Below are 23731 nucleotides of genomic sequence, written 5' to 3' on the forward strand. Positions count from 1 at the left end.
TTCTGTAAAAAGCAGACACTAAACATTTAGGCCTTGCAGATCATATCATTTGTTTCTGGCAACTACTCCATTCTGTTGTCATGTGGAAGCTGTCCTAGACAATGTGCAAATGACTGAATGTGGCTATGCACCAATAAAACTTTATTTACAAAGCTAGGCAGTGGGCCAGAATTGGCTAGTGGGCAGCAGTCTGCCTTCCCCTGGTCTGACCAGAAGGTTGGTTTCTCAAGCTCTCCCTTTCCCAAGTGTCCTTTCCAGGACCATTTTATAACTCATTTATAACTCATTTTCATAAAGTGAAAAACCATGGGTTTGTAGCTTCAAGATCTTATGTCTTCTTCAAATATTTAGGGCTTAGGGTTGTTTTAGTGCTTGGGTGCACTAGGGGTATCCATCCCCAGACACCCCTAACTTGGTGGGATCTCACTGTGTTCTTGTAAAAACCATGTGCTCCACCCCATCGGTATCTTCGCTCCATTACTTTTGGGGAATGGGTCCACTCTCCCTGTCTGACCTTCTCCAAGGGGCCCCTGGGCCTTTGTGGAGCAAGAGAGGGGCCTGTGACTGGGTAAGGGGAGGAGCTTGCCTCTCCTGAGTCCCCTCCCAGTTCAGTTGGTCTGAAGTAGAGATATTTATGTTCTTAGGGATGTGGCTGCGATACTTTCATTTCACCGAACCTGATGCCTCAGACTTACGGATATTTTCAGGCTGGACTGCCTCTGTATGATATGACAGTCTGGAGAGTATTAGCCAGCCGCCCCCTCTTTCTGGGTCAGTACCAGGTTTATGTAATTAGAAGTCCAAAGAGGAGACAGGCAGACAGGCAGACTCAGCCCAGCCAACAGCCTCCCCCTGCAGCCTTCTAACTGGTTGTCACAGAATTTAAGAGCAGGAAGAGACCTTGCACCTAATGAATTCTTCTCCATCTGGTTCCAATTGGACTCTTGGACATCAGGAGGACCAAAACGCACCCTGTTGTTGTGGGTGTCAAAGCCAGAGCTTAGGACCCAAACAGCACTCCACACCCTCAGACTAACTTCCAGGCTGCTGCCAGCCCGCCCTTTCCCATAAACACATCTTTGACCAGATCTCGGGGAGTGGGGAGGGAAGGAAGGAATGAGGAGGGAAACTCCAGTGCATAGACTCGGCTTTGCCTTGCCTTGGTAAGAGTTGACTGCCTCCCTTCTCAGACTGGCTGGGAGCCGTGATCTATGGGCGCTCCAGTCCTGGGGGAGGAGAGGCTCTCGGGAGTGATAAAGGTGAAAGGGGAGGAGTCTGGCCAGCTCCCACCTCCTGGCTGCAGTTCCAGCCCTGGAGAAAGAACTGCTCTAGATAAGAGTCTAGCTTGCTTTCCTGTGGCCTTGTTTACATAAGCTCAGGTTCTTGCTGATAGTCCTCAGGGGTGGGGGTTGAAAACTATGTGGGTGGAGGCAGTGTGGGGTTCCTGGACTGAGGCTTGCCTGTCACTGGCCTAGGTCCAGGTGGTGTATAGATCTCCCCAAGACTTACTGCAGAACAGCTTGAGCTGGAATGTGGCTTTCATATTCAGCTGCAAGTGTGGCTTTCCACATTTGGAGCGGAGGCCTTGCATCCCAAAAAGCAGAGGGCATGGCAACTCTGTCTCTTACCTGGCCTGTAGGGTCTCTGGGAACCAGGGTGAGGATTTCCAGCACAGTGCTAAAGTGAATTCAAAATTCCTTGCCTTGTTTTTTCTGCACTGATTTTCTCAGCCTCCCTGAAAACAATGGAATCTGACTGTATTGTATGTGAGGAGCTGAAAGCCATGAAAGAACAGTTGCCGTGTTGCCAGGTGTTGGGCTAGGGAATAAGGATAGAGCAATGAAGAAAATAGACATCATCCATGCCCTCGTAAAAGCAATTAAGTGATTATATGACCCACAGAACAAGGCAGAATGTGCTATGGAAGCCTATGGCTTCCTGATGGTTGAGAAAGACTTTCTGAAGGGTGAGCAGTGTGGTCTAAAGAATTGAGCAAGTTACAGAGAAGAACATCCCAAGGCAGAGGAAATACTGCAGATGGAAACATCGAGGAAGCAAAGCATGATGGGGTACTTGGGGTTCCTTTTGGTATCAGCTTCATTGGTGGGAGGCATTTGTCTGTTCTCTCAGTCCAGTCCTGGGTGAGCTGACTCCTGGCGATGTTACTCTGGGTGTCAGCATCTCCAGAGCAGGATTTAAGAGCAGGAAGAGAACTTGACCTTGCACACAGCAGAGTATCCGGAAGGGTCTGGTGCCTTTGGTGCTCTGTGCATTGTCTACCATCCCTATCTTGCTGCAGAGGGTGGGTGGTAGTGAGAAAGCTCCAGAATACCTTGCTGATGGCCAACTCAATCCTTCCACATCCAACCCTCCTCTCTGACACCCCTAATAAGTCAGCAACTGACCCCCTAGAAAAGCATGCAAAGATGGGGGCATTTCAGTTTGTGGCTTCGTTATTGAGGGCTGCTTTCAGACCTCCTCATCTCCTCCTTCATTCCATTCGTTCTACATCAAGGTAACTGAGTGCTTATTGACCTACTGGCACTAACACACCATAGATACCATCAGTGGCTCAAACTCTGTCTTCTGGCATAGAAAGTCCCAGAGCTGGTGATATTAAGTTTAAAGGGTAAAGGTACAGGCTCCCTGTAAACTATGGGGGTTCAAACTACTTATGAGGCCCAGGCAAGTCATTTCTGCACCTCAGTTTTCTTATCTATAAAACAGACAATAACAGCACCAACAGCACTAACAGCACCGATAGCGTGAAGGTTGTTGGTGGATTAATTCTGTGCAAGGCCTTGTGCATGGTAAGCGGTCAGTGACTATATCTGCCGCTGTTCATATATATCAGCTGCTCACTTGCAGAACAGGAAATTGGTAGGAAGGAGTGTTATTATTGAGAAGGCAACATAGTAATAGTCAAGATATCTACTCTAACATTAACTATTTTTACTTTTACATTCACTTTGAGTATTCATTGTGAGGCCATACAAAAAATACAGAAGTCCGTGGAATTTTATACTTTCTTTTCATCAACGCCAGTAAATCTGCTATTATAGATGCAGGAAATGACCCTGGTGTGTGTGATCCACCGCCACACTCAAGGTGAGAGGTGAGAACCTGGGTTCATGTCCCTGCTCCATCCTTTCTGTCTCCTGTGATTGTGGATACATTTCCTAGCATCTTGGAAGCTGTTTCTCTTCATCTGTTAAATGCAGAAAATAATGCCCTCTGTGCACTAACATGGGCAGAGGGCCCAGCGCATAATAGAGGATTAGTTAACGCTGATTCCTGCCCCACCCTCTGATTTAGTGTGATTCAGAGCGTGGGGTGGCCCACAGAGTGGTTGCCCTATGAGCCCAAGCCCACCTCCTGTCTTCCCTCAAAGCCCCTTGCCTACCCTAGAGGATGGAGACACGGCTAAGCCTTGAAGACCAGAGTTTCTCAGCCCCTGGTTCCCTTCCTGACACCACTGCAGGCTGGAGTGCCAGGCTGGCTCCCAGGGTGGCCCGGTCAGTTGGCCCATTGGAGGCGAGGTGGGAGTGGGAGAAGACTCAAGGAAAACAGTTCCCGAGAGCTGAGGCTCAATGGGGCTAAGAAACTTGTTCAATTTCATGCAGCCACTGAAGCCAGGTCTTCTAGTGCTAAGATATCCACAAGGGAAGGAAGAAGGGCTTTCTCTAGGCAACCAGTGATTTGACAACTTAAGTAATTGACAACTCTCTTCATTACTTATTTATTTTTAAAAGATTTATTTATTTATGCAGACAAGAACTAGGGTACAGGCCAGAGGTGGGGGTGGTGGTGAGAGGATTCACCAGAGATAGAGTGGGGAGCAGGACAGGCAGATTGATTGGAACATGCTGCTGAGGGGATCAGTGGGCTGGTCAGGAGAGGTCTGCTTTGTCATGTGGGTCAGCTCCCTGGCCAGGGATAGAACTCTAGCTGCAGTGGCTGCATGTAGCTTCATAGTGCTGAGACTTAACCCCTTGTACCACTAGGGAGGAGCCCTGGGCTTTTTTTGTTGTTGTTGTGGAAATACTCTCTGGTCATTATTTTTCAAACCCATTGGCTTCTTTCCTGACTTGGGAACCAAATCCTAGTTGGAGAAACTCTGGGAACACGCATATGGTACCCTGCAGCCAAATGTTATGCTGACAGATGTTTGAAGCTACTTTTAATAGGTGACTAACTGAGGTTACAGAATCACTGTGCCTGGAATCAGCTGTCATCAATAGGATTAGGGACCCCTCACCCTTTATTCTTTAAGAGGTCACATAACACCAGGTGGATGTGGGGCCTAGGGGTGCCCCCTTTACCTCTTTGGGACTCAGTTTCCTCCTCTGTAAGTGGATGAAACATGTTCACCACCACTGCCAACTGTCATCCCAGTCACCTTCATGTGGCTTTCTGTGTGCAGGTTGACAGACTGAACATTTCTCGAATGCCCGTAAACTGGTCTGGCGCTGTTACAGCCACTTCCCTGGAATATCAGTTGGCTCACAGGGAGCTTGTATGAACTGTCATCTGTTCTTGGTTTTCTCACATGTAAATGCTGGGATGCTGGGGTGGTTCTTGGGACCCTTCCTGTTCTGAGGTTCTCTGTAGAAAACACCCACAGGGGTGGGCAGAGAGGACTGGGAGGAAAGTGAGACCTTGGGGCTGTGCTGGTGAGGGTGTTGAGGGGCGTAAGGGGGTGCAGCAGGCATCATAGGAGCCAGTATAGGAGGAGGGGCAGGGAAGAGGGCCTGAATGGCAGAGTTCAGAATTGGGGGTGTTGAAAAGGGAACCGTGACAGGTGAGACTACCTTCTCAGCACCAGACCATCCTCTCAGGCCATACCATGAGAGGTTCTAGGTCCAGGTCTGGTCTGGCCTGCGGAGGCTAGAGTCAGCTCTGAGGTGCCTGCTCATTGAAGTGGGCTTCCTTGCCTCACAGGCTTGCCTGGCCAGCTCTTTGTTCAGTGGTTCTGTCTGAGGCAGGTGAGGAGAGAAAGCTGGACCTTGCCATAGAGGCCAGCACAGCTGGGGTAGTCTGGGGTTACAACTAACCTTGTAGGCAAGCAGGCGCTTTGCTCTGCAGTGTCTGGATCCCAGCATGGAGGAAAGGTGGGGTCCAGAGCAGCCACTGTGCTATCTCAGGGCCCGGCAGTGAGGGGGTTGGGGAGGCAGGCAGCTTGCAGACAGTGGCCTAACCATTCACTCCTCTTGTTTGGACTCTGTCCCACTAGGGCCACTACTTTTCTTTCAAGATGTGTCCTGGAGTCACCTGCTTGAGAGAACTGGAAACTCATTCATTCATGTGTGGGCCCTGGGAAGGCATGGAGGGGTCTGGCTGTGCTCTCCTGACAGGTCACAGGACCTGAGTTTAGTTCTTGCTACTCACTACTCACAAACGCGGTCTCCCCTCCTCAATTTGATGTCCCCACCTTTTTTTTTTTTTTAAAGATTTATTTATTTATGCTTATTTATACAGATGGGGTATAGGCCAGAGGTGTGTGTGGGGGATGAGAGGATTCACCCGAGACAGAGTGGGGGAGCAGAACAGGCCAATCTATGAAGTACACTGTTGAGGGGAGCAGCGGGCTGGTCAGGAGAGGTCTGCTGCGCCATGCAGGTCAGCTCCCTGGTTGGGGATGGAACTTGTGCTGCAGGGGCTTTGGAGAGATTCGTAGTGCTGTGCTTTAACCCGTTGCACCACCAGGGAGAGCCCAGATGTCCCCATCTTTTAAAAAAGATGAAGTTTCCCTTTGGCCTCCTCTCCCTTTGACACATGAGGGTATCACACAATACATGAGGTTGTGTTTGTCACCCTGCTATGGATGCTAGTGGGGCCCTAGGAGAATATGAAGTTTTAAGGTTCAAGTGCAGGTGAGAACCTCAACACTCCAACGGGTGCAAGCCTGGGATGGTCCTTAGTAGCACGCGGTTAGCCAAGCCCAGTCTGAGCAGGTAGCCAAGAGCACTTCATTTACCCCTTTATGCAACCTCAGACATCGGGGGTGCTCAGCTTTTTTTTTGGGTCAGCAGCCAGGATGGAGATGACACTGTTGGTTTCCATGTTTGGGTCCCGGAGTCTCTTGGGTACATGGTGGAGACCAGCCCCCAGGCATCACCGACTGAAACTGTGCTGTGGGGCCCTTGGCCCTAAGAGTTCAACAGCCTCTGTAGTGGGAGGGAGAGGAGGGGGGTCATGTAGAAGTCCCCTCCTATCAGCCTGAGAGCAGAGGCAGGTCCAGCTGTCTGTTGCACACCAACCACGTGTCTTTGGTCATGTACCAGAGCACCCCTGCCTCGGCTTCCAGTCTGTACAAGCAGCACCACAATAATCATACAGTTGGACCTCAGACACCATCAGTGTGAGCTGTCTGCCGCCACTTATATTTACAATTTCTTGTAAACAGATGATATAAACTTATGGTATCAATAAGTACAGTACTGTCAATGTATTTTCTCTTCCTTGTGATTTTCTTAATAACATCGTTTCTCTAGTTTACTTTGTTGTAAGACTATGGTACATAATACAAACGGCATATAAAATGAGGGTTCATCGACTATCTTCTCAGTAAATTACAGGCTGTGAGCTGTTAAGTTTTATGGAGGTCAGAGTTATAGGCAGAAGATTTTTGACTGTGCTGGGGATCAGCACCCAAAATCTTGCATTGTTTGGGGGTCAACTGTACATTCCTTGTAGGGTTGTGGCAAGAGCTGAACATGGTCTGGAATGTTCATGGTCTCATGCAGCATCTGGCACACAAAGAAGACTTTCTGTAAATGTTAGACAGGAACAGTGATAGAATGTGACGTTACGCTAAGGGACTTGTCTAGGGGCTTTTCTGAACCCCTGGATTCTTTGAACTGAAAATAGCTTGGGCTGGAAATCCTGCATAGACCCAACCACAGGGGTGGCAGACACAGGCCCAGGAGTGTCAGGCCCAGAAAGCTGCATCCTTTGGATACGTTTACTTGGATTAAGGGCACAGAGGTTGCGAAGAGGAGCGGGTTTCCAGACGGCTCCACGCTCCTGCTACCAGAGTTTGCAAACGGCTCAGCTCTTGAGCGCCCAGAGCCCAAGGCCTTTTGGAGGTAGGTGTGGAGATGGCAGACTGTGTTCTGAGCCCAAGCACAGGCACAGAGACTTCTGTTCTCCTGGGAGCCGCCTGTGACATCACCTGGAATAAATGTCTCACCCAGTCATCCCTGCATCAAGGGTGAGGCTGCGGATAATAGGCCTTGCTGCTTCTGAGCTGTGCCCTGAGCATGCCATTTGACTTCTCGGAGCCACGGTTGCTCATCTGTGTTGGGGATTACAATCACACCTGCGTAGCGGTGGTTGTGAGGGTGGAATGAGATCACCGCGTGCCTCGGCACTGCCAGCTGAACAGAAGGGCTTGTGGTGGGGAGCAGCCTGCACTGTGGCAAGGGGCAGACTGGGTCACCATCCTGAGGGAGCTGGAGGAGATTCTAGGATCTCCTGTGTCCCAAACAAAGCTTTTGGGTGGGGCTTGGCTTCAGGGTAGGCAGGGTGACCAGCAACGTGAGCAAGGCTGAAAGGAGAGGAAGGTTCTCAGCTAGACACTCCAGTAACTTCTTGGTGCCACCTTAAGAGAAATAGCTTTGAAGCATCAAAGTTCATCTGAAAATTGGGCCAGTCCTACCCTCTTCCTAACAGAAGGAACGAATGAGACTTAATTAGTAAACCGTGGCTGTCAAACTCGGCTGGTGTTATTATTAACTTAACGTGTTTGTTTAGAAGGGGAGGCAGGCTTGCTCAGCTCTAATCCCGTGAGCTGCCGGCAGCCAGGCCTGATGGGAACATCTGAGCATGGCTTCCACGTGGGAGTTTACAGTGCAGATGATGAGCCCAAGTGGTGGAAGCCTTGGAGGCATGGGATGAGGGTTCCGATGATGAGTTTTGCAGTGTTTCATGTGGAGTGGGAAGGCTGACCCTAAGGGGAGGGGCTGCTGTATTAAAGCAAGGTTGCCTAGAAGCTGAGGTGCCACCATCTGAAGCCAGCAGGGTGAGGGTGGGGGGTGAAGGCGAGAAGGCTGAGCTGCTAGTTGGTTTGTAATGTGCTTTCTGTAAAATATGCTGGGATGCGAGGGTCAGCAAACCCTGGCTGCATCTCTGCTCTGAATGTCACTTTAGGTGACTCTCACTCGGGCCTCACTCACTGTTCGCTCTTTCTTACACTCGTGGTTGCCCTGCTGCTGAGGCAGTGGAGGGTAGTGGCTAAGATCATGGACGCTGGAGCCAGATTGTTTGGATTTAAATATCGGCTTCACCACTTCTTAGTTCTGTGACTTTGGGAAATGTACCTAACCTCTCTGGGGCTTAGTTTTCTCATCTCTAGAATGGGGGTGATGAGTGATGATCTTTTGGTTGTGGGGTTGTGGGGTTTAACTTTGTAAGTCTTTAGAGCCAGTTTCCAGAACATAGTGAGCGCCTGTGAAGGCTAAACAGGTTCATGAACTCTCACTGCCGCCATCCAGTGCTGGGTGGGCTGTGTTAGGTCACCCACAACTCGGTATCATCTTTCTCCCTTGAGCCATTTCTTTCCTCCTTTTTTTACTAGATTGCAGCAGATCTGGTCAATTCTACAGGAAATTTTCTGTGTTTTTTTTTTAATTTATTTATTTATGCATACAGAACTGGGGTACAGGCCTGAGATGCAGGTGCAGTGAGAGGATTCACCAGAGACAGAGTGGGGAGCGGAACAGGCCGACTGATGAAGTACACTGCTGAGGGGAGCAGCGGGTGGGTCAGGAGAGGTCTGCCGCGCCATGTGGTCACCTCCCTGGCCAGGGATCGAATTCCAACCCATGCCCAAGCGGCTGTGGCTACCTTTGTAGTGCTACGCTTTAACCTGTTGCGCCACCAGGGAGGGCCCTCCTTGAGCCATTTCAACATCTGAAAACAGTATGCTTACTGTGCATTTGACATCCCATTTCGTGGCTCTTCCTGACCCCTCTGTGAGCCAAATGTCCTCATCAAGATTCTCCAGTCCTGCCAGCAGCCACTGAAAGTTGATTCCTCTTCATCAAGGAGCGTGAGCCCAGCCGTCGCCTGTAAGTGCTGTTGGCCGCAGGTGGGACAGGGGCCCTGGAATTTTCGCTGGAGTTGAGTTCTGGCTGGTGTCTGAACCCTCCAGTGCCCATGGTTATCTGCAGCCTGCCTTCCTATAGGGCTAGGCCAGAGTCTTTTATGCAGCAATAAATGACATTTTATTGACCATCTGCTCATTTCTTGCCGACTTTACTGTGACTCAACTCAATATTTTCAGCAATAAAGATAGAACACTATTGAAAAGAGAACTGGGAAATGAAACCAGTAGAAACCAGAAGTAAAGATAAATAGTTGGCAACCGACTTTTTGAAAGGTGAGCAGACGGTGCTTAGATGTGTGTGCAGGTATGTAGTGTACTTATCAAGAGCCTTTCAAAGGTTCTCAATCTTTGAGGACTTCTAGGAAAACATCCTAAGTGTTACTATAAAATTTGTAAAATATTTTATGCACCTAGATGTTCTTTATACTGCTGTTTATAAAAGGAGAAGATTGCAAATGACTGAAATGACCAGCCTTTCGGGTAAGGTGATATAAAACTGTGGCACCACTGATTACAGTGGTTTTCAAATTTTTGTAACTTTATGAGTGGCTTGAGAAGCTTATTAAACTAAGGATTTTCAGCCTCCACCCCTAGAGATTCTGATTTAATGGGTCAGGGATGAGATGCAGAAATCTGTATTTGTGATATAGCCCAGATAATTCTGATGTAGAGGTTCTGCAGCTCACATCTGAGGATGCTTATCAATTTGACGGGGTATTCTACAGTCATTAAAAATGTAGTTTACGGGTCCTACCTGGTGGCGTAAAGGGTTAGGACACAGCACGACAAGCTGGCTGCAGCCACTTCAGTTTGATCCCCGGCCGCAGAGGTGACCCACATGGCTCAGCAGACCTCTCCTGACCCTCTCGCTGCTCCCCTCAGCAATGTACTTTGTCAGTCAGCCTTTTGTGCTCCCACTCTCTCTGACGAATCCTCTCACTGCCCATGAGCCTCTGGCCTGTACCTCAGTTCTGTATGCACAAATACATTTTTAAAAATCTTTAAAAAAGTGCTGTTTACAGAGAGACTAGAATGATGTGAGGAATGCTTTATAAATAAAAAAGTATGTAAAACTGTATATATAACTCTATCCAATTATGAAATACAACTATGTAAAACAAAGAAAAAATAGACAAAAATGTAAGCAGAGGTAGTCTTGGGGGCTATGGTTATGGCAATTTTCTTCTTTTTCTACATTTTTGGTATTTTCCAAAATTTCTGCAAGTATTATTTTTGAATCATAGAACTCTATAAACCTATACTTCTATTTATTTTTAAAAATTATTTATGTATACATATTTTACATCATTCATTTTTGTGCAATATTTGCTTTCTTTTTTCAGGTGTAGTCCCCATGGAATGTCTTAAAAATTATGGATTTCTGTAAAAAATAATTTCTGTTTAAAAATATGGGTTTACCAAATGCCCAAAAATCGGTGACTGGAAGAGGAAGTTGTGATATATTCATACAACTTACAAGTACAGAACTCCCACCGTCAGTTTACCTGGGTACCAGCACCATAGTCCCTGTGCCCTCATTTTGATCCCTCTCCCTCCTCCCCTTAAGAATGTCTCTGATTTATAGTTTTCTTTTTCTTATTGTTTTGTTGTGCTTTTTATTATTACTATTCCCCCCACCCCCGACTCCTTATTTGGTCCTCTATATTCCTCGTATACATGAAAACATCTGATATTTTTCCTTTTCCTTTTGGCTTATTTCACTGAGCACAATCTCTTCTAGCTCCATCCATGTAGCTGTGAATGGAATTGATTTACCTTTTTTGATTCCTGAGTAGTACTCCATTGTGTATATATACCACAACTTCTTGATCCAGTCATCTATTTTTGGGCATTTGATAAACCCATACTTTTAAACAGAAATTATTATTCCCTTTGAAACATATTGAAGGACTTATTATTTGCTGGGAGTCAGATGCTGGGGGTTTAGTTTATTTGCAAATAGACTGAGGACTCTGAAGCAAAACGATGTTGGGCTCTTCACCCTCAGATGGATCCAGGCCCATCCTGGAAGTGCACTGGATACAGACACCCGACAAACTTCTGGAATTATCCAAGGTACACTTGGGACCCCCGTCATTGTTCAGAACTTCTACCTAAAGAATTCTTAGCATGGGGTGGCATAGCTGATTATTTTGTAGCACGGAATCATCTCAGTGCAGGACTCCTGAGACTTTTTTAGATAATGTTATGATTTCTCCGGGATAATGAGGTCCTCTCTCAAGAAGTTGGAGATAAGAAAGACAAAGTTGTTTCTGAGAGACTCGTGCATTTGCTTGCTGGGGAACTGGTAGGAAGCACTACTTGCTGGATGGCATAAATAGGAATTTACTGTGTCCATGGTGAGGTGGGCAGACTGTGATCTTGGGCTGTGACCCTAAGGCGAGGGGCTGCTGTCTTAGAACAAGTGTGCGTAGAAGCTTCGGTGGCACCATCTGAAGCCAGCAGGGTGATGTAGGGGGTGGGGTTTGGGGTGGGGGTGTGGAGGAGAGAAGGCTGGTGTGAAAGGTGGTTTGTAATATGCTTTCTATAAAATATGCTGGGATGCGAGGGTCAGCAAACAGCATCTCTTCTCTGAATGCCTCTTTAGGTGACTCTAACTCCTCCTGAAGGTTGCAAGGGCAGGTTGTCTCGGGTCGCTCTCCTGGCTTGACTATGCCATCGTCTCCCTGAGTCTCTGAGACTTTATCTTTCCTCAGTATGTTTGTGTCCACATTCCCTTTTCTTCTCAGGACCCTGGTTATAGTGGGTTAGGGCCCAGCCCAGTGACTTGACGTTAACTCAATTACCTCGCCAAACATCCTCTTTACATATGGCCACGCTCTGCAGGGCAGACCTGCAACATAAGAATAAGGACTTGGGGGGAGATGGTGCAAAATTCAAGCCCATACCAATTCACTATCAAACAGCAGATGGTAGAGGACAGAGCTGTAGAGACAGTTCAGGGAGCCGGAATGGGTCTTAACTGCTGGGATGTGTCAGCACAGCATGAAAAAGAGGAGTTCGAGGCCATGTGGGCTGTTTCCACCGAGTCCTGCCCCAGAGAGCTGTTCTGGCCCCACATTGCTGCACATTGGGTCCCAGTGACAGGCACGCACCTCTGTGGAGCCCAGCAAGCACAGCGGCTCTCCTTGCTTCTGAGCCTATCCGGTTGGGGGGCTGACTTTCCAGTCCCATGAGCAGGGCTGGTTCAGTAACATCTCCAAGCCTCCCCAGTAGAAATGGGAATAAAAATCCCTGTCCTGCCTGTTTTGATGGCTGCTGTGAGATAAGATAGTGAGGCAGTGTGTCAATTGCAAAACTCTATCCCCAGCAAGTAGAGCAGTCAACATCGCCGCGTACCTGGTAGCAGGCTAGTGGACGGCCTCCCTGAAAGCCTTGCTTCAGTCTCCCTCTGCCGAGTGTGGGACTTGAAATCTCCAAGGAGGTGAGACGGACTTGAGTCTGGTGGCTGTGTATTTGATGAAGGCCCTTTATAAGGCCATTTCTAAAGGCCTCCACACATTCTTAAAAAAAAAAAAGGAAACCTTGTGAGAGTGACATGTATTCCTTAAGTGACAATTTGTAAATATGATCTGGAGCAACAGGAAATAGAAGGCCTCCATCTCTCTTGATCTCCTTCCTACAGTCCAAAGTGAGTATCTTCCTAATATTTTCTATGCTTAAATAATGAATATAAACTTACTTTAGAAAAGTCACAGTTTGGTTCATACCTTTCACACACTTGCATTTGTGGCTCAGTGACCAATTGTGTTTCTTGCCATGCCAGTTCCTATAGATGGAGCTTAACTTAGTTCTAGCTGCTTCATACTTGACCACAAAACAAGTATTGCTTAGATGTCCATCGCTTAGAATGTCCATTAGTGTTAAATAACACTACTCCTTCACTAGTGGACATCTAAGTTATTTTCAGTTTTTAAAAATATGATAAAGTAAGTAATTATTATCTAACAGAAAAAAGATGATAAAAGTGACTGCAACTAATATCTTCATGTATCTTTGAGGTTCTGTGTGAATGGTTCTTTAGGGTAATTTCTAGATAGGGAATAAATGAATCAAAGAATATATTTATATACTTAAAATACAAAAAATTAGAGATTGTACATGCCCTCTGCTTATGATTCCTATTTCCCCACATCCTTGCTAACAGTGGCTATTATACCATTTTTGCCATGCACTCTTTAAAAGGACGAGTCTGAATATTATTTTGAAACAGGATTCCTTTCATGTCTTCCCAGAGATACTTAAAATCATGAGCATAGGCCTTTGGGAGAGCAGCTCTGGGTCCAAAACCAAAGGAAATTGACAACAGATTTCCCAAGGAAACTTCTGAGCGGCAAGGGTTATTCGGGGGGCTGGGATTTTCTGTCTGAACCTCAACAATGTAATGACCCATGGAGAAACTATATCCACCTCGCTTTCCAGGTGCAAGGTGGGGGTTGGGAGGGGGGAGAAACAAAGACAAAGCACCCAGCTAAACCCAGTGTCCTTGAAACAGTTCGCTGGTTATCTGTCTATCTAATTATCTCATGGGCCTCGTCAGTTTTTCCACTTCTCAATGTAGTGCTTATAAGGGATGCCCCTATGAGACTCTTGGAGTCAATCAATTCCTTATCAGAGGGGAAGGCTTTGGAGATAGTCGGGCTTGCTTCAGCTCATTCACCCCTGATCTTGTGAGATCACAGCAGACACTGGCTGCTGCCTAAGCCCACACCAAGCAGACAGAGGGCCTCATTAAGGTGCCAGCAAGTCCAGGGATACAAAGCAATAAGGAAAATGAAAATGCCGCTTTGACAAAATTATCCAGCATTGTGGAAACAGTTAGAAAGTAGCCGTTGTGACTTTAGCATACATCTACATTTTGCTTTGTGAGTCCAGGACCCCAGTGATCATTGAGTTTTGAATCTCATTGCAGACAGTGCCATATCTCTCATCTTTAGGGCCCAGACCTTAGCCTTGAGCAGGCTCCTCCAGTATCTCCCTTGCACTCCCGATCATGGCAGATTAAGTATGATTTTACACTCTGGGATTTTCCAGCCCTTCATAGAGGCCTCTTGCCTGCTGGGATCCTGGTGATGGGGGCTTCGTTTCAGGCCTATGAACAGAATACTCACATCACAGGGTGGGGGCAGGAATTCCATCAGTAAGCATGTGAAGGCACCCAGCTGTGTTGTAGTGAAGCTGTATTAATTTCCTCCCCTCATTAGAAGCTTGTTCCATTTGAATCATAGGATTAACAGAACAGGACTTCAAAGAATTTAAGTAGCTCCTTACTGCTTTATCATACAGTTCTAGAGAACCAGAGAGGCGGGGAGTGGAATTTCACTCTTCTCTCCCTAGGCTATTGCTCATACCCAGGTGGGTGCACAGTAGGGTCCCCAGAAATGCTTTCCACAGAGTGCGTTGGGCTGATTAGACTCATGCTGTATTACGCCACACAAATTCAACTGTGTATAACTCTGATTTCTGCCTTTTTGTTAGCTATGGGAATCTTCTACATCTTGGAGGGAGGACGGTAAAAATGTTCATTCTCATGTGCTCAGCAAGGTGCCTCATGCTACCCAGCGGCACCGGGAGTACCGTTATAGCTGGGGGATCAGAATTCAGTCATTTCTTCCTAGGGTCCTGCAGGTGACCAGCCTCAGAGCCACGACTGAACCTCGGGTCTGCCTGATTGCAGCGTTGTTCTTGTATTACTCACTGCTCCCACATGGCTGGAGTCAGCCATTCAGGAAAGCCAGCTCATTACTGGGCTTCTGGTCTGAGTATAAACAGAATCCCCCGCTTCCACACCCTGCAGTTTAGCTTGAGTTTTGACAAAGCACTAACCACAATGGGGGAAACGGCCACGCCTGTCCCCCCGCCCCCTATCCGGGCACCCAGGAGCAAGGTCCAGAGTGACAAAGATGATAAAAGTCCTCCTTGGCAGTCAAAGTGATGTGAGGAACAGCCATTACCACGACCCAGGCCCTTTAGTATGTCTTGACTAACATCTATCCTTAGCCCTCCCCCCGCCTTTTTTTTTTTAAAAAAAGATTTATTTATTGATGCTTACAGAACTGGGGTACAAGCTAGAGGTGCAGGGGCGGTGAGAAGCTTCACCAGAGACAGAGTGGGGAGCAGAACAGGCAGATTGGCAAAGTACACTGCTGACGGGAGCAGTGGGAGTGACAGGAGAGGTCTGCCGCGCTCTGTGGACCACTTCCGGGGCCGTGGATTGAACTCGCACTGAAGCAGCTACGGCCAGCTTGCAGAGCTGCGCACTCCAGGGAGGGCCCCATACCCCCTCTCTAAGGGGAGACCCACACCACAGTGGCCAGAGAGCTGTCATGATGGAATGTCCTGTCCTTGGTCACCAGGGGGAGAAGTTAATGGCCAGTCACGGGTCATGTGTTGAGCGCAGTTTTGTACATGTGACAAGAAGACAGTAGGCAGCACCGTAGTAGTGACATTTACAGTGAGGCCTGAGGAGTGAACTGAAGTTCCCAGGGTGGAGGGGTGGAGGAACTGAACTTATGGAACCTGTCAGGGGTGCTTTAGTGCTTGGTGAACCTGAGCTCACTTAATCAGCACCACAATGCTACCAACTGGGTACTAATACTGCCCTCATTTCACAGATGGGGAAACCTTGGCACAGTGGCTATAAGACTGGCCTGAGTCACTTGGTTCTGAAAGGTCAGAGCACAGCCAGCAGCAGGGGCAGGATGGAATCTCTTGGGGTGAAGAGAAGCTTGAGAAAAGGATGTTCAGGATTTAGTCCTAACTTTTGCAGATTTGTTCTTCTTGGCCCAAGGCCTCTCCCCAAACCGTACTCCAGAGATCCTCAGCTGGGCCAAGCAGCCTCCTGGCTTGATCCCCCTTTGTATTTATTGGAGCCGGGGGTCACGGAGCAGCCTGTATGTCATGTGTCTGGCTCTATTCGGTCCAGATGTCAGTTGGGACAGAAAGAATAACCCAGAACCCTGGAACAAACTGGGTCCCAATGACCAATACGAGTTCTACTCTGTGAATGTCAATTATAGCAACCAGAAGGAAGGCCCAGACCTGGGAATGAAGTATTTTACCTTAAACTGATTAAAATGGTCTTGTAGATCATACACTGTTCCACTTAACCAGGAAATATTTCTCTTTTAAATGCACGAAATCATGTTGGTGTGTAGTGTTGGGGCTTACACCGATCAATAAATACCTGAAACTTGGGGTAGGGGAGAAGAAATAAAAGAGGCAGGTCTTGGGATGGAGCCCTGAGGGAAGGGGTGGTCTCCCACCCAGTGGAGGCAGCTGCCTTAGGATAGGAAGCTGTCTGGAAAGAGGGGAAAGTCTGCAGGTCAGAGGTGGCTGGTCCATGGGGGAAGAGGAGGACCGAGGACCAAAGGGCAGGGTTATCTCCCCAGGCGAGAGGAGTTTCTGGGGACTGGTGGGAGCAAAATTTGATTCTAAAGGGGTTAAGAAAAAGTGGGAGAAGGGTAGGTGAGTGACAGTGAAAACCAGCAATTCTTTTCTGGAATTTTACTTAAAAAGGAAGAAGAAAAATAGGGTAATATTTAAAAGAATGCCTTTTTTTTTTTTAAAGATGGAGCTAGAACAAGAAGCATGCACTGGTGGAGAGAAGCTGATGGGACAGGAGAGTGACTCCCTAGGGCGTGAAGTGGGGGGGGGGCTGGCTGCTGCTGGGTGGGGTGCAGCCTCTCCCCCACCTCATTGATCTGAGTTTTATTTTGTACTCACTGAGATCTTAGCACATGCACTGAGAGGGGTGCAGCATTTTTCAGGCTCAGGTGTAACACCTCTGCGGAAGGTACAGGCTGAGAAGAGAGATGAGGATCTGTCACAGATGTCTATTAGTGAGTCGCCGAGGACTAGCTGAGTCACCTGAGGGGACTTTTCTGGAAGCATATGTGGCCCTTGCTTCCCAGGGGGCCTGGGGAAATCAGCTGCCATCTCATAGACTCAGCACAAAGCTTCTGTTCATGAGATCAGTAGGGTGGCTGGGGCCCGAGTTCCAAGTTTGCTTAAACTTATCTGACAGTTTCTAATGCACAGGTTGACCAGCAGGTAGTTCTCTGGGTGCATGACTCTCTTTTGGGACTTGAAGGTTAAGAAATACGGAGCGCATGGTAGATACTGCCTGTTCCACCTCAGCACTCCAAAGTACTTTCTCCACTGGCTGTTTGACAGATATATACACAAAGAAAAAGAGGGGAGGAACTACATTTGGAGAGCTTTGAATGAGAAATCAGGGAATTCCCCATTAGGGAAAAATTCCTCTGGTTTAAAAAAAAAGAAAGAATTGGGTAAACGAGGCAGAAACACCAGCAGTGTAAGAGTGGGCACACCACAGGCCTGGTTACCTCATTAACTGCTTTCTCATTAAAAAAAAAAAAGTCTTAAAAATAATACAGAGGTGTATATCCCCCACTCTCCACCCCAGGAGAACTTGTGTCAATTTCTCTTTTCCCCAATTTATTGTAGGTTGTATTGTAAATTGTCTTCCTACAAAGTAATAAAATGTAAATGTGGGTTTTAGGTATGCTAATGTTTCAGGTTGGCTGAGCACGAATTCCCAGCCAGTTATGGGTCGAGGGTCCTAAAGGAAGCTGTGAGAACTGAGTGGGAGGTGGAGATTAGAAGTTTGGAAAACAAAAGTTTCCCATTGTCCCAGTTAGAGAAAACTGTGATTTAGGAAACCCTGTGATTTGATGTGAGGGATTCTACACGTTAACGTTAACCATGGAGAAGGAAGGTGGCTTAACAAACCTGCAGGCTGAGAACAGCTCCTTAGGAAAATTAGCTGACAGCACCATGGGTGATTGACAGAACAGGAGCAGGACCACCTCACCTGAATGCCAGGCTGAGCTCTCAGCCCTGGGACGTTGAGTTCACACCTACTGCAGAGCCCTGCGGGAAAGGGGCCAGGGAGGTGAAAATGGTTCTCTGTGGAGCTTTGCACAACCCTCCCCTGAGACCAGAGCTGTCCCAGCAGAAGGTTCAGAGGCCTTTTGTGGGCTCATTTTCTTTTAATCACTCTCCCAATTTATGATGGAAATAGATGAAAAGAGAAGGCTCACTTACGTATGGAAATTTGTTCCACTCAAGCTGATTGGGTAAAATAAGGAGTACCTGAAGCTTCAGGGTGGAATTTATCTAAAAACCTTCACAAAATACAATGCCTTTGGTTTTGAATTTGGCTGACAAAGCCAACTTTCACTATATGTTGTGAAACATATAGCCAGCCGTCAGGGTCTCCTGGGCAGCTGAGGAGACATTGGGATGGTGTGAGGTGCCTGGGAAGAACTGTGGGGCTGCCCAAGGGCTGGACAATAAGAGGACAGTGGCAGGGAACCAGGGGGCTGGACAGCAATGAGGACAGTGGTGAGGTACCAGTGGTGAGGTACCAGGGGGCTGGAAACCCATGACCGGTGAGTGAGAGCTCAACAATAGCTGAGAGCTTCCACACGCTCCAGGAAAGTGGTTTGATCCCTGAGAGAAGGCAGGGAGGTGGGAGTGAGGGAGTCAGGCAATATCTCCTCTCAGCCTTCAGGGTGAGATGATTGTGACATGGGAAAGAGGCTGAGGAAGAATCATCAAATTGCTGGAGAACTACTGAAGGGCTCTGAAGAGTCACTAGGTGGGGTGAGTTAAATGGGGCAGATAAACTGGGCAGCGAAGCCCTGGAGAGGCCTGAGCTGTGTGTTTGTCACTGACCAGTCTCTGGTGGGCCGCCAGACTGGTCCCTCTGTCCAGAAACTGGCACAGTGCCTGCACATAGATAATACGCATAAATGATTTGCCGGGTGAATGAATGCATGGAGAAATATCAACTAAGATGCATTAAAGTCTCTGTGGAAAATAGTGTGGTGGTTCCTCAAAGAAGAAACATTGAACATATGACCCAGTATTTCCACTGCTGGGTTGAGGGCCAAGAGAATTGAAAGCAGCACTTGAGGAGTTATTTGACACTCTAGTGCAAAGCGCATTATTTGCAATAGTCTAGGTGCCCATCAGTGAATAAAGGGAGGCACAGAATGTGGCTTAGACTCACAATAGACTATTCAGTCATAAAAAGGAACACAATTCTGATACATGCTACCTTATGGATGAATCTTGAAAATGAAATAAGTCAGTCATAAAAGGATAAATACTGTCTAATTCTACTTACATGAAATATTTGGAGTTGTCAAAGTCATGAGAAGTAGATCAGAAGTTGCCAGAGGCTGGGAGGAAGAGGTGTCAATATGAAAAAACTGCAGTCTGTGTTGCCTCTGCCCCTTTAGCTGTCAGATACAAAGGGAGCGCGTGCGCGTGGGGGTGGGGGTGTGAGGTTGTGGGCGAGACTTCCGGAGCCAGGGCTTCCTGGTAGGAGTCTGTGTGTATTATGTCCTCTGTGGCAGAAAAACACAACTGTGCAAATATGAAAATATTAATACAAGCTCACAACTCCTTATCTGCAGGTCTGATATCCAAAGATGTCCTTCCCTCCCCCCCCCTTTTATATTGTTGTTGTTGCCAGTTTGGCATCAGATCTTAAGTGACAACTAAATCTGACTCATTGGTCCAGCTCTTTACCGCCCACACTTCAGACCCTCGCGTGAATGCTGGCTGTGGCAGGCCTCTGACTGCAGCACTGCCTGCAGAGAGGGGCAGGCCAGAGACAGCCTGGGTCCATGAGGATCTCTTCAAATAAAGGGAAATAAACAAGAATAACAAAGTCTAATAAGTCAGAGAGAAAGACATTGGGTGATCTTTTTTTTTTTTAAGATTTTTAATTTATTTGTACATACGGAAATGGTGTACAGGCCAGAGGTGCAGGGGCGGTGAGAGGATTCACCAGAGACAGAGTGGGGAGCAGAACAGGCAGATTTACAAAGTGCACTGCTGAGGGGAGCAGCGGGCGGGTCAGGAGAGGTCTGCCACGCCATGTGGGTCACCTCCAGGGCCAGGGATCAAACTCATGCTGAAGTGGATTTAGCTTCTTAGTGCTGTGCTTTAACCCGCTGAGCCACCAGGGAGAGCCCCCATTGAGTGATCTTTCTTATATGTGAAGTCTCAAATAAAACAAAAACCAAACTCTTGTACCTATGGAGAATAGGCCCTGGTTGCCAGAGATGGGGTCTGTATGTGGGGGTGCACATGAGATGTGTGACAGTGGAAAAAAGTATAAATTTCTTGTTAAATCCTGGGGATCAAACATACAGTATGGTGACTATAGTTAATACTGTACCATCCACTTGAAGATGGCTAAGAGAGGTGATCCTAAGTTTGGCTTCTCTAGTTACAAAAAGACATGTGTAACTAGGAATAGAGGGGGAAGCTAACTAACCTCATCTTGGCCTTCTTTTCAGCACAGATACAGTATCAAATCATGTGCATACCTAAAACTACCTCCATGCTATATGTCAATTACATCTCAATTAAAAAGAAAAGAAACATGGGGATGTCTGGCCCCAAGGGTTGTGGATGAAGGGTTGTTAACCTCTATTTATCACATGACAGGCCATGTGAACCAGGCACCTTGCCAAGTCCTTCCCCACATCGCCCCCTTTCGTCCTCTCTGCATGCCGATGAGCCAGGTCCTGTCATCATCCCCATTTTATAGATGAGGAAGTTGACACTAGAGATGATAAATGGCCTGTGCAGGGTCACAAACTTGTGATTGAGGGCACAGGTGTGAAGCCACAGTCTGCCTGTTGGGACAATAGTATCTTGCTGACAGCTCTGGGGGTGGAGTGGGGGGAGGGGCAGCTTTAAAATCAAGATGAAGATGGATGTTAACCAAGAAGGTCCACTCTGAAGGAGCTGGAGTGACATGGGGGCTTCAGGCGTGAGTTAGCCACTGGGATGTTGATATGGAGGACAGATAGGGGTGGGATCAGGTGGGTTCAGGTGGGTTGCGAGGGCTGGGGGCTGCACAGAGGTTGGGCCTTGGAGGGAAGCCTGGGGTCCTGGGACTGAGGCTGCCATGAGGAAGACATAGGGCTCCAGAGAGCTCAGCTCTCCAATCCTGGCCTTTAAGTTGTCACCTATTCTCAGACCTACATGGTCACCCTGAGGCCTGTAGCGATTCCCCTTTCTGTTGAAAGAGGAAGCAATCTCAGAAGGTCCCCTTTACCTACTCTCTGCGGCCGAAGAAGGGGAACCTGTATTTAATTTGGATTTTTTTTAGAAATCTTGCTTTGATGTGGTCCAATTTAACTTCTTCATTTGCTGGTCTGACAAGGAACTCAGTGACTATGTTTCCTCAAGGAACAGCTAAGGGAACTCTTAAATTTGAGAGAGGGTATTTTCCCAGCCCTGGCCCTGGGATTCCTTGTGGTGCCTCCAAGTACCTCTAGGGCTACTAGAAACTTCTCAAGGCAAACTGAAAATATTGAAATAAACTTAACTGCAAAACAAACCAAAAACCCCCTATGGGGAAAATAATGATACCAATGTCTTTTTGCAGAGGGGGCAGGGGAAAAAAGAGTCATCATCTTTTTAAAAGATGCCAGAATACCAACATGTACCATTAAATAGTGTGTCAGGGAAGGACTGAGTTCAAGTTTGGGCCCCATAATTTCCTCACTGTGTTACTTTGCACAAGTCTCTTACAAGTCTTAATAAAATACAGCTAAAGATGTTTCTGCCAAGGTTGCTGGGAGGGTTGTAAGCAAGATGGGGTCTGTAGACATGCTTTTAATTATGCCACCTGATCATCACCCCAGGGCAGAAAATCCTCCCATTTTTCCTGTCCTGATTCTGCTTTGCTGATGGAGATGGAGAGAGAATCTGATAGGCATCATTCAGGGACATTCAAGATCCAAACTTCCCTTCTCTAGGTCCCTATTTCCATTTTAGTCAGACTAGGCCAGGCTATGTTGCAATGACAAATAAACCCTTAACTAGCAGTGGCTTCACATGGCTCAGCTTTATTTCTTGCTCTGATGAGGATGGGTAGAAGCTCTTCCATCTTGCAGACATGCTGTCAGAGTCAAAGGTCACAGGGTCAGGTCACAGAGTCAGGTCACAGTGACAGGGGAAGAGAGGGATGAAGAGGAACATCACCTCTTAACAACTGGGCCTGGAATTGACACATGCCACTTATAGTCCATTGACCAGAATGAATCCCATGATCCCTACTTAATTTCAAGGAAGGCTGGGAGATGCAGGGAAATGTGTGGATAACCAGTGCACATAGTTTTTTCACCTCTGAAGTGGAAGGTTGTACTAGATAACTCCAGGGCAGGCACCACCCACCTCTGGGCTTTCTAAGATTGTGTGAGTCAGATGCCAAGAATCTGATTACCTATTGCTGGTGATAGAGCCCGGGTTACAGCATCCAGCTGGAAGTCAGGCTGCTGGCCTAGGGGAGCCTCTGGGGTCCCACTTCCCTCCCGCATCTTTAGAGGAACTTGGAAGAGTTGTAAAGACCTCCTCCGACTGCTTCCTCCGGTTTCCTTCTAGGTCTGTGAACTTCCTTTCTTAGCCGAGGTGATGCAAGATGGTCTCTCTGTGTTTAAACGTCAGTGGTGGTCACATGAAACTGGCATGGGTTCTCAGAAACAAGGACTGGTTCTCATCCTTTTTTTTTTGATACTGCATCTGAATGGTTAGATCAGGAACATACTGTACATAACAATAGTTGTCCATTTCAGCTAGAGCATCTGATATACTCTCACGCACCATCAGCAGGAGGATTGAAGGTGCTCAACTAACCCTATTTCATAGCTTCATGTCCCTGCTGCTGTCTGGCTGTGTACATCCCAGTGGAGCTAATGGGGCTTCTGCTTTCTTCATGGGCCCCAGAATCCACCTTGAACCTGTGTTTTATTAGAGGCCCTTTATCCTTTATCCTGGCCTATATTCATTCTTCCCTGTGGGAAGGTCGGAGGCTTGCAGTATTACTTCTCTTTGATTACCTAGTGCCACTGAGTAGCCTACCAGGTAGAACTTACATCCTAACTTGGAGAGTGACCCCCCAATTCTAAGTGCTTCTGCTCCTGGGCCCAGGCTGCCGTGCTACAGTGGCTGTGCAAACATTCTGTGGCATGCTTTCCATCCAGAGGTGGAGTCTGGCTTCCTCCCTTTGAGTCTGCAGATTGTGGTTACTCTGATCAACAGTGTGTGGAGAAAGTGAGGCCCTGTGACTTCTGTAGCTTGGTCATAGGTGTCCCCACAACCTCTGGTTTTCTTGGAATCCAGCTGCTCTGCTATGAGACTCTGAGGCCACACGGACCACTGAGCTTAAGTCTAAGTGGGGCAGTCCCATCTGAGTCCAACTTTTGAGTCATCCTAGTCCCTGTGCCTGGTAAGTGAAGGAGGAAGCCTCCAGAAAACTCTAGCCCTCCAACTGTCCAGGTCACCTACTACTCTCCCCCTGACCCCCACACACTTCTGCTATTTGTAGCAGAAGCCGTAGACATGATGGGGCAGAGAAAAACCAGCTCTGTTGCTCTCTATCCCAAATCCTGACTCAGAATCCATGAGCACAACACCATGGTTGGCGTTTTGCATCGCCAGGTTTGAGCTGGTTTGTTCCATAGCCATTGATAACTGGAGAACTACTGTGTATTTCTGCCTTAGCATGAAGATGGGTGTATCTGGAAGGGAAGTCTCTAGAAGGAAGCT

Source organism: Condylura cristata, unplaced genomic scaffold (genome assembly GCF_000260355.1).
Source record: "Condylura cristata isolate star-nosed mole 26May11 unplaced genomic scaffold, ConCri1.0 scaffold00013, whole genome shotgun sequence".
Taxonomy (NCBI): domain Eukaryota; kingdom Metazoa; phylum Chordata; class Mammalia; order Eulipotyphla; family Talpidae; genus Condylura; species Condylura cristata.